At 50.6% G+C, this 10,081-nt stretch overlaps 1 protein-coding gene across 5 annotated transcripts in view; it reads left to right on the top strand.

Moving 5' to 3' along the window:
• The first annotated feature begins 2,380 nt into the window (after positions 1 to 2,380).
• The window catches only part of LOC125512726 (putative wall-associated receptor kinase-like 16), a 30,514-nt gene continuing 22,813 nt past the window's right edge, over positions 2,381 to 10,081 (top strand). For 4 of the 5 annotated variants that reach the window (XM_087528632.1, XM_048677818.2, XM_087528633.1 and 1 more), the window contains exon 1: positions 2,381 to 2,702. The gene's annotated coding sequence lies outside the window, so the exon portion shown is untranslated. The remainder of the gene's footprint in view (positions 2,703 to 10,081) is intronic. The other variant, XM_087528630.1, reaches the window with a different exon arrangement.

Here is a 10,081-nt window from a genome sequence, read left to right as displayed (position 1 = left end):
GTTCAACACCGACAGCAGTTAGGCAGCGCGCGGGGAACTACAGGTCGACGCGGGTGCTGCAGGTCGCCGACTCCAGGAGTGCGGCAAGTCGCGGCCGAGGGCTGCAAGCTGCCCCGCAGTTTGCTCCGACGAGGGCTAACGGCGGAGAGGTCGGGCGGCTGGCTCCGACGAGGTAATGGGGAAGTGGTGGACGACATGTGCGACAAGACAGAGGTAGGAGCGAGGGGATAGAGAAAAGGGGATCTCGGTCAGTTGGGAAAAGGAAACAAGCGCGTTGACGCAAGAGATAAGGGAAGGGACTGCACGGGAGCGTGGCGTGGCCCCATGAGGATGTTTTAGAACGTTTTCCAAAGTTTATGTACGAGACTTGTAACTTCCTGACCTTTCCCGACCCACCCTCCCGCGTCGCTCCCGTGAGCGACGGGGAGGGAACCCTAGCCGCCGGGGCAGCATCACCCCCCCCCCCCCCCCCCCCCCCCGACGGCTGGCGTTGACGGGCAAAGCCCGGTTGGCGTGACGGCGACAGGTCTCTGCTCCTCTCTACCCGTGGTGCGGTTGGCGTGGGACAACGACATCGGGCGGTGGCGCTGGGCTGTCATGGGGCTTAGCAGGACGGTGGCGCGGCCGCGGCCAGGGGCGCGCCTGTGGTGCGGGGTGTGGTCCTCTTCCAGATGGATACGTGCGGGCCGCCTACAGCCAGATCCGGCCAGGTCTGATGCTGTGGGGCTGGCGTGCGGCGTGGGGCGGGTGCAGCGGCGGCCTGGCTTGGCGGCTGTGGTGCTGGTGCGGGGCCATCTAGGCTCGGCTGGGTCGTGGTGGCGCCCTCTGCAGGCCGGAGGTTCCCGGCGGATCTGAGCCTCCGTCGGGCTGTGGTGGTGCGGTGTCTTCTCGCGGGTGTGGCGGTGAGGTAGAGGTCCGGTGGTGTTGGCCTTGGTTTGGACGGTGCTGACGAAGCTCTGTGTGGGAGCTGATGGGGGCGGGTGCGCCGGACGGCTGCTCGCGGCTGGAGTTGCCGGCTGCCATGAGCGGACGTCGTCCGCCTTTTCCGGGTGCGGTTGCTAGCTATGGGCTGGTGCGGTAGACTCGCCACCGGGAAGGAGTTTGATGTGGTCCTCTAGCCCGGGGTTGGTTGCTCCTCATGTGAGTTCCGAAGCGGTGTCTCCTTGGAGTCAGGTTGCTCGGCTCTGGGTTGCCTCCGTCTAGCCAAGGTGGGAGTTTACGGCTTGGTTGGGGAGGCGTCTTCACGTTCTGGTGTCGATGAAAGCCCGTGGCACGGTGGTGGTGGCGGTGGTCGTGTTAGCGTTGCATCGATGCGCGTATCGCCGCGGTGACGAAGTATATGGCGTCGTGTGAGCTCGCATGGCCATGGGTTCGAGGTTGGCTCGCTGACAGCCATCTACCAGGCATTGGCTGGGGACGTAGGTGTGAGTGCCTCCTACAATGGAGGCGCCTACCCAGACTCAGGGACTGATGCCGGGTTGTTTGATGCAGTACTGGACCTAATTTATTCAGTTTGTACAGTTTTGTCCCCTCCTATAATGAAAAGGCACAGCACATGTCGTTCCGGTCAAAAAGTTTGAGCAACATGTATGTTGTGTTTTTGATAAAGGACGTTTTAACATGTATGTTGTGTTGAGTAAGCTTTACATGTGAGCGTGTGATGATCGAAGTGCTGCCGTGAACAAATACTATTTGAAATCTCACCTGTAAAGTGCACAAAGCACGCCCTCTCAAGCCTCCAGTAAGAAAAGCTCAGTAGCATTGTTGGTTATGCTTCTCTTGTGTTTATTGCCTGGTTTGGATTTGTGGCTTCCATTTTATTCGCACCAACAACCTTTGATGTTAATGATTAATGTTATGATGTTAGATAATAATTCTTGCAGTGTGTACTGTTGACTCTGTTCATAGGGTTTGGTTAATGCTGGTGGAGTTCACATCATGTTGCCACCAAACCAACTGTGGCGTGCGTGGTGATATGAGTAGTGAGTCAGTCTCCATTCCTTTATGGAACCTGCAGTGCAATTCATGTTATGGACGATGATAGTGGTGTTCGCACTGAAACGACCGAGTTTCAGACTTGAGAGTTCAGTCAAGTTCTTCGGCTGTCCATCCTTTCAGCTAATCAACCCAACATGTAGTAGAGTAGTTTGCATCTCTCGTTGCTTGCCATGTGTGTGCTGTGTACCACCTACCACGCGGTTATAGATAGAGATACATAATGGAATCTTGCTATACAGTACGACGATTAAAAGCAGCCGCACATGCATGGGTAGGATTGAGCTGACGAGGACCGCCGAATTGAAAATCGGAAAGTGCATACCGTATGTGGAGAAGTTTCGGATATAATACTAAGCGCCCCCTTCCCCCGTAATCATGCCATCTGCCCAAGCTTTTAGTCTATTCCAACTCCGCGTCTCCGCCGAGTGATGCTTATCCCTCTACAACAACACCAACCGCGGAAGTTCACAAAGCTTGAGAAACATCCATAAGAAACCACGACGATCGAGCTGCTGCCTACACGGAGGCGACGCGCCGGAGGAGTACCTGCTAGCTACGGCAGCGCAGAGGCGACGGGCCGGAGGTGGAGCTGCTGCTTCTTCTTGTCGGCCGGACAACACATCTTCCCCGCCGGTCACCGCGTCTTCTACCGCCGTTGGCTTTCGCCAGCCGTACGTCAAGCCGCTGCGTCGGGTACCAAATCGGTGAGTGGCTATTTCGCTCTTCCTCGAGATCCATGGATGCATCGGCCGATTCTTGTCGATTCTTTAGCGATTTCGGGATCAACCGAGCGCCGGTATAATCCATGTACAACTGGAAATTACCAGGAAGGGCCCCTCTGTCGATTTTCGTTAAGATAGAGAAAGAAATAAAATAGTTCATAAAAACATAAAAACAGACTACATGGCAGCAGCCATGGCCAACCTCCTCCGGTCAAAATCCTCCTTAGGGCATCTCCAAGGCCGTCACTCAAACCTCCTGCAAGCGTCCGGAACACGCTGTTCAGACCCAATTTGTTATCCAACGCATATCCGTATCGGTCGTCCGACACGTCCGGACATCCATCTTTTCGCAAATCTAAACCAAACAAAAGGGGGCTCTGCGGGCAGGATGTCTGCCTGAGGATACCCTTTCCTCCCTGTCCGGATGGCGGAAGGCCGCGCTGCTATTTGGCTGGTGCATGTTGCTTTGGCGGAAAGTAATCGGATAAACATGTTGTTTGGCGGAAAGTGATAGCATTACCTACATGTTGTTTGGCGCAAAGTTAAGCATGCATGCATGTAGTTGGCGGAAGTTAAGCTTGCATGCATGTTATTTGCTTTTTTTAAGTGCTTTTATCCATTTAAAGAGTGATTGCCACTCATATATTTGGTGGATGGTTATTACTGTTTGATGGAAGGCGGACGAATATTTGATTATAGGATTAGATGAATGGCTCTCGGCTGCACGTCAAGCCAGACCGATTTTCGGATAAATACCGTATCTGTTTAGATGTCAACGTTGGAGATGCCTTTAACCAGAATTGGCACCAGCAGAAGAAACGGTGGCCGAGTTTTGTCTGGTGGTGGGAAAGCTGGGCGTCCTGCGGCCTCTCGATCCAGCAGGAGTTGCGGGTGGCGCTCGGGGCAGTCTAGGCTGCGGATGGCGGTGTTCCTCCTCAGTGACTAGCTGCGGGAACAAGATGCATCGGAGGCTTTCCCTGCGATGTTGCCCCTCCCACCGGCAGCGGAGCTTGTGGAGGAAGGATAAGATGAAGATAGGAGGAGGCCAAATGGTCAACTGGATTAGAGTCCTATGGAATATAGAGTAACGGATTATGAGAATTCGCAAATTATCTCTAAACTATTCAATCAAACAAAAATAACAGATTCCTCATGTATCTCCATGTACTCTAGCAATGTATAGGAGTTGGACCAGGCATAGTTATTTCTGATCTAGATAAGAGCTAACCACACTCATAGAGTAAAGTATACAGTAAGTCAAGGTACCAACAACTCCAATCATACCTCTAACTATTTTAAACCCTGTTGCTAGAGAAAGGAGGACATGGCCGGCTGAATTTTATTTATTTTTATCTAAAACGAAATGACGTAAGGAAGCTAATCACACCATTAGTTTAGTGGACGCAACGACCATCGTCATCTATATACGATTAACTAGAGCCCAACTTGCTTTACATCCGACACTAATCTGGCCGGACATTTAAGCACGACCAAAAGCGTTGACGCGGCGAGCTAGGCAGCCCGGGGTCTTCCTCAAAGCTCACGAGCACCGTGGTGATCCGATAGTTCTTTGCTCAGCGGGCCAGCGGATTCTACAGAACTTGTTACTTCACAATACTCCGTTGCCATGGTATGTATTTGTCGAAAAGGCTTTCGCCCTGTTATATATACAAAGCAACAATCAATAAATAGGAAGCATACAAACACACACTAACACCAACCCTGCTGGGGATACCAGCTATAGAAGAGAAGCTCATTCGGGCGAACAGGAAACTAACAACATGAACCAAGCAAAGCTAAATGAAGCACTAAACAAAAGAAGCTTGCTTGTTCCCGGCAATGTGCATAATCTTCCCGGGGCGCCACGGCACCACTTATCAAGCAGGCCACGCTCCCACGACACACTCCAATTGCTAGGCCTAGAGATGCATGATGATACCATCAGTTTGAAGGAGGGGTCAAAATAACAACGAAACAGGGAACTAAAAAACATGAACAAAGCAAAGGTAAAGCACTATAACTAAAGGAGCTTGCTTTTCCTAGCAAAGAGCACAAGTCTTTTCGGAGCACCTCGACACATCTCATCAAGCAGCTCACCACTCCTTTTCGAAAGAGCAGTGTGCATAAGTCTTCCCGGAGCGCAACGACACCACTTACCAAGCAGGCCACCACTCCCATGGCACACTCCAATTGCTGGGCCTGGAGATATATGATGATATCATTAGTTTGAAGGAGGAAGGGTCCAAATAACCACGAAACAGGGAACTAAAAAACATGAACAAAGCAAAGGTAAAGCACTATAACTAAAGGAGCTTGCTTTTCCTAGCAAAGAGCACAAGTCTTTTCGGAGCACCTCGACACATCTCATCAAGCAGCTCACCACTCCTTTTCGAAAGAGCAGTGTGCATAAGTCTTCCCGGAGCGCAGCGACACCACTTACCAAGCAGGCCACCACTCCCATGGCACACTCCAATTGCTGGGCCTGGAGATATATGATGATATCATCAGTTTGAAGGAGAAAGGGTCCAAATAACCACGAAACAGGGAACTAAAAAACATGAACAAAGCAAAGGTAAAGCACTATAACTAAAGGAGCTTGCTTTTCCTAGCAAAGAGCACAAGTCTTTTCGGAGCACCTCGACACATCTCATCAAGCAGCTCACCACTCCTTTTCGAAAGAGCAGTGTGCATAAGTCTTCCCGGAGCGCAATGACACCACTTACCAAGCAGGCCACCACTCCCATGGCACACTCCAATTGCTGGGCCTGGAGATATATGATGATATCATCAGTTTGAAGGAGGAAGGGTCCAAATAACCACGAAACAGGGAACTAAAAAACATGAACAAAGCAAAGGTAAAGCACTATAACTAAAGGAGCTTGCTTTTCCTAGCAAAGAGCACAAGTCTTTTCGGAGCACCTCGACACATCTCATCAAGCAGCTCACCACTCCTTTTCGAAAGAGCAGTGTGCATAAGTCTTCCCGGAGCGCAACGACACCACTTACCAAGCAGGCCACCACTCCCATGGCACACTCCAATTGCTGGGCCTGGAGATATATGATGATATCATCAGTTTGAAGGAGGAAGGGTCCAAATAACCACGAAACAGGGAACTAAAAAACATGGACAAAGCAAAGCTAAAGCACTATAACTAAAGGAGCTTGCTTTTCCTAGCAAAGAGCACAAGTCTTTTTGAAGCGTCTCGACACGTCTCACCAAGCAGCCCACCGCTCCTTTTCGAAAGGGCAATGTGTGCATAAGTCTTCCCGGAGCGCCACGACACCACTTATGAAGCAGGCCACCGCTCCCACGGCACACTCCAATTGCTAGGCCTGGAGATATATGATGATATCATCAATTTGAAGGATGAGGGATCCAAATAAAGACGAAACGGGGAACTAAAAAACATGGAAAAAGCAAAGGTAAAGCACTATAACTAAAGGAGCTTGCTTTTCCTAGCAAAGAGCACAAGTCTTTTCGGAGCACCTCGACACATCTCATCAAGCAGCTCACCACTCCTTTTCGAAAGAGCAGTGTGCATAAGTCTTCCCGGAGCGCAACGACACCACTTACCAAGCAGGCCACCACTCCCATGGCACACTCCAATTGCTGGGCCTGGAGATATATGATGATATCATCAGTTTGAAGGAGGAAGGGTCCAAATAACCACGAAACAGGGAACTAAAAAACATGGACAAAGCAAAGCTAAAGCACTATAACTAAAGGAGCTTGCTTTTCCTAGCAAAGAGCACAAGTCTTTTTGAAGCGTCTCGACACGTCTCACCAAGCAGCCCACCGCTCCTTTTCGAAAGGGCAATGTGTGCATAAGTCTTCCCGGAGCGCCACGACACCACTTATGAAGCAGGCCACCGCTCCCACGGCACACTCCAATTGCTGGGCCTGGAGATATATGATGATATCATCAATTTGAAGGATGAGGGATCCAAATAAAGACGAAACGGGGAACTAAAAAACATGGAAAAAGCAAAGCTAAAGCACTATAACTAAAGGAGCTTGCTTTTCCTAGCAAAGAGCACAAGTCTTTTCGGAGCACCTCGACACATCTCATCAAGCAGCTCACCACTCCTTTTCGAAAGAGCAATGTGCATAAGTCTTCCCGGAGCGCAACGACACCACTTACCAAGCAGGCCACCACTCCCATGGCACACTCCAATTGCTGGGCCTGGAGATATATGATGATATCATCAGTTTGAAGGAGGAAGGGTCCAAATAACCACGAAACAGGGAACTAAAAAACATGGACAAAGCAAAGCTAAAGCACTATAACTAAAGGAGCTTGCTTTTCCTAGCAAAGAGCACAAGTCTTTTTGAAGCGTCTCGACACGTCTCACCAAGCAGCCCACCGCTCCTTTTCGAAAGGGCAATGTGTGCATAAGTCTTCCCGGAGCGCCACGACACCACTTATGAAGCAGGCCACCGCTCCCACGGCACACTCCAATTGCTGGGCCTGGAGATATATGATGATATCATCAATTTGAAGGATGAGGGATCCAAATAAAGACGAAACGGGGAACTAAAAAACATGGAAAAAGCAAAGCTAAAGCACTATAACTAAAGGAGCTTGCTTTTCCTAGCAAAGAGCACAAGTCTTTTCGGAGCACCTCGACACATCTCATCAAGCAGCTCACCACTCCTTTTCGAAAGAGCAATGTGCATAAGTCTTCCCGGAGCGCAACGACACCACTTACCAAGCAGGCCACCACTCCCATGGCACACTCCAATTGCTGGGCCTGGAGATATATGATGATATCATCAGTTTGAAGGAGGAAGGGTCCAAATAACCACGAAACAGGGAACTAAAAAACATGGACAAAGCAAAGCTAAAGCACTATAACTAAAGGAGCTTGCTTTTCCTAGCAAAGAGCACAAGTCTTTTTGAAGCGTCTCGACACGTCTCACCAAGCAGCCCACCGCTCCTTTTCGAAAGGGCAATGTGTGCATAAGTCTTCCCGGAGCGCCACGACACCACTTATGAAGCAGGCCACCGCTCCCACGGCACACTCCAATTGCTGGGCCTGGAGATATATGATGATATCATCAATTTGAAGGATGAGGGATCCAAATAAAGACGAAACGGGGAACTAAAAAACATGGAAAAAGCAAAGCTAAAGCACTATAACTAAAGGAGCTTGCTTTTCCTAGCAAAGAGCACAAGTCTTTTCGGAGCACCTCGACACATCTCGCCAAGAAGCCCACCGCTCCCAAGGCACACTCCTATTTCTGGGCCAGGCAATATAGGATGATACCATCAGGTTGAAGGAGGGGGGGGGGGTCCAAATAACGACGAAATGGGAAGCTAAAAAACATGGACAAAGCAAAGCTAAAGCACTATAACTGAAGGAGTTTGCTTTTCCTAGCAATGAGCACAAGTCTTTTCAGAACGCCTCGACACACCTCGCCAAGCAGGACACCGCTCCCAAGGCACACTCCAATTGTTGGGCCAGGCAATATAGGATGCTACCATCAGTTTGAAGGAGGAGGGGTCAAAATAATGACGAAACATGGAACTAAAAAACATGGACAAAGCAAAGCTAAAGCACTATAACTAAAGGAGCTTGCTTGTTCCTAGCAATGAGCACAAGTCTTTTCGGAGCGCCTCGACACATCTTGCGAAGCATCCCACCGCTCCCAAGGCACACTCCAATTGTTGGGTCAAGCGATACAAGACGACACCATCAGTTTGAAGGAGGAGGGGTGAAATAAACGACGCTTACAATGAAGAGAATAACATCCACAGACGTTGTCGTCATCTGCCTGACCAAGGTCAAGCACAGTTGCTAGCGCCCCACCATCCAAACCCAGAGAGCATCAATGGCAACCAACAATCACACCAATGCATCTTGGCTAAATGATACCTCCGACAGCCTATCAGCATGACGCTAATCCCAGCAACCCCTGGTCCCGGGATGGTCTCGTACGCCAAGAAGACTACCGTCTAAAAGAGGCCAATGACACATTAAGGTAAATCATTGGCGACAAGAAGGTCCTAGAGCAACCTTGGTATCAACATACATAAACAAACAACACTGAATGAGACACCAACGACGGGTGGCTAAAGCGGTGGCGAGGAAGTCGGATGGCCTCGGATGGAGGGACGGGAAGCAACACCTTAGAGGAAGAGAACGTCACTCGTAGATGTTGTCGCCACCAGCAATGGTCAAAGCCTTGTGCAACTTTCACTGGTGACCCATCCTCCCTAGTCACTACATCATGCCCGCAATGTCGTGGAAGAGCGCACAGCTCGTCGTCCCAAGCAAATTGTCGGTCCCTGCCAAGCTAACTGGCCATAGCGGGCCCTCCCAAGCCTCGGCCACCCTGCCGGAACATGGAGTGACTCCACCCACCACCCAGCACACTCAAGCATACACGTACAACCAACCTCCTTTTGAACCGCCGACGAGGTGTTGCACGGGGGCTCCAGATATGCCCCTCCAGATCCATATCGGGGGCTTGGGTAGGTCCCGAGTAGCCATGGTAGCACATCTGCGCCCCATGTCGCGAGAGAGGGAGGGTGGCCCAGACGCCAGATCCGAGACACCCGCACTTGGCCACCGCACCAGATCCACAACACAGGGGGGGGGGGGGGGGGTGGAATGACCCGGGGACCGAGGAAGGAACCCGAGAGGATGCAAGGAGCGTAGAGAGGAAGGCCGCCGACGTTGAGCCCCCGCCCCCTTCTCCTGCCCCACGACCAAGGTGCCACCCTGCCGCGACACAGCAACCACTCGGTCTCCACCGCCATCCTCGGGCACGGGACAGACTCGCCTGCCGGCTCTCTCTCTTCCAATGGTGAGGGGAAGAGGGTAGGGGAGGGTGCGACGTCATTTTCCACCTCATCAAAATCCTATGTCGAAGGACGAGAAAGCAGGAAAAAGAGTGAAGCGGACTACACATATGTCGCCCGGGTTCAGCACGACAACCCAGGTAAAGGCTTGGATGCAGCTCGTCCAAATGCAAAAGAGGGGGCGCTAGCTCCTTTCCTTCCAACCATCTACCTTCATTCACACGCTTTGCATTAAATACTATAATCAATTACTCCTTCCGTCCCATAATACAATATAAGATGTTTTTTTGGAGTGCGGCGTTTCAGCACCATGGCTCAGATGAGCCCGGGCAAAATAAAAAAATCATTAAAAAATAGAATTTTCTTTTTCAAAAAATCAACAAAAATTCCAAGCAAGATGCTTGTGTGCGTGATCTTCGTGCAAATTTTGGTGGTGTTTCGACATTCAAGGAGCGCACGACAAAAAAGACAAAATTCGGCACTGCTGTTCACGCACTATACTGGCCGAATTTCTATTTTTTGCCACGAGCTCCACAGATGTCTAAATGGGATGAA

Source organism: Triticum urartu, chromosome 6A (genome assembly GCF_056163025.1).
Source record: "Triticum urartu cultivar PI428250 chromosome 6A, HENAU_Tu73, whole genome shotgun sequence".
In the NCBI taxonomy this organism is placed as follows: domain Eukaryota; kingdom Viridiplantae; phylum Streptophyta; class Magnoliopsida; order Poales; family Poaceae; genus Triticum; species Triticum urartu.
This window is presented reverse-complemented; position numbering and strand designations above follow the sequence as displayed.